This window comes from Mandrillus leucophaeus, unplaced genomic scaffold, assembly GCF_000951045.1.
Source record: "Mandrillus leucophaeus isolate KB7577 unplaced genomic scaffold, Mleu.le_1.0 Scaffold21, whole genome shotgun sequence".
NCBI classification, from domain to species: Eukaryota; Metazoa; Chordata; class Mammalia; order Primates; family Cercopithecidae; genus Mandrillus; species Mandrillus leucophaeus.
The window spans coordinates 4982358-4984002 of record NW_012102143.1 but is presented as its reverse complement, the minus strand read 5'-3'; positions in this window follow the sequence as shown (position 1 = coordinate 4984002).

Below are 1645 nucleotides of genomic sequence, written 5' to 3'. Positions count from 1 at the left end.
CTGGGGGTGGAGCCCAGTGCTTGGGGCCAAGGATCCATCATCAACAAGACAGAGTTGACTGGTACCCTCCTGCTTTTGGTGCTCACAGCCAAGTATAGGACAGCTTGTCTCAAGGCTGCTGGAGAAACTTGGGCATATTAGGAAGGTATGGAGAGGAAGGGCTCCCATTCTTGGCCATGTTCTCTCTGCCTATGGGCCTGTGTTGAATGAGGGCTGTCATATTCCCAGGGCAGGTGGCAATTTGTGCACCGTGTGGCTTCCCTGGCCATTGCTCTCATCAGTGTCCCACAGGCAGTCAGGTGATTTCTGTGATAAGCATTCCCTTAGTCCCACTCCGCCAAGTCAATATCACATGAACTATGGCAACCAGACGTTCAGCCAAGTGCTCTTGGTCAGCGTGGACCATGTGCAGCAGTCACACAGCAAGTAACTGAACTTCCTCAGAAAGAATCCTTCACTCTGCCCCTAACTTCTCAGGAACATACATCACAGCTGCAAGAGAATGGGTAGGAAATCAACTGGCACTAGAAATGAGTTCTGAGTCACCTGGGTTCTAGTGGCTGTCGAGATGTGCTGAATATTGTACCTGATTTATGGATGGCTGTGATTCTGTAAGACAAAAATGCTAGTGGGTTCTCTGGCCCTATCTTAATCATCAGATGAGATGGAACTTATTCATAGTTTTGTAGAATTTACTGCTAGCAAATTGCTTTGTTAAAGCAAAAAATAAAATAAAATGCCTGACAAAAATATTGTTTCAATGACTGTGTTTAGCCATGCTCTGTGTTACACGTGTTAGGAAGTTCTACAATTAAAGGACTTGCATAATTCCACATAGATAAGCGTATTAGTCTGTTCTTGCATTGCTATAAAAAATGACTGAGGCTAAGTAATTTATAAAGAAAAGAGGTTGAATTGGCTCAGGGTTCTACAGGTTATATAGGAAGCATGGTGCTAGCACCTGTTCCCAGAAAGGGCCTCAGGAAGCTTCAGTCATGGCGGAAGGCAAAGGGGGAGCAGGTGCATTATGTGGCAAGAGTAGAAACAAGAGAGTGGGGAGGTGCAACACTCTTTTTTTTTTCTTTTTTTTGAAATGGAGTTTCACTTTGTCGCCCAGATTGGAGTGCAATGGCACAATCTTGGCTCACTGCAACCTCCATCTCCCGGGTTCAAGCGATTCTCCTGCCTCAGCCTCCAGAGTAGCTGGGATTACAGGCATGCGCCACCACACCCAGCTAATTTTGTATTTTTAGTAGAGGCGGGGTTTCACCATGTTGGTCAGGCTGGTCTTGAACTCCTGATCTCAGGTGATCTGCCCGTCTCATCCTCCCAAAGTGGTGGGATTACAGGCGTGAGCCACCATGCCTGGCGCAACACTCTTTTACAACCAGATCCTATGTGAACAACCAGAGTGAAAACTCACTCATCACCAAGGGGACGGCACTGAGCCATTCGTGAGGGATCTGCCCCCATGATCCAAACACCACTCACCAGGCCCCACCTCCAACACTGTGGACTGCATTTCCACATGAGATTTGGAAAGGACAAATACCACTCACCAGGCCCCCCTCCAACACTGTGGACTGCATTTCCACACGAGATTTGGAGAGGACAAACACCACTCACCAGGCCCCCCTCCAACACT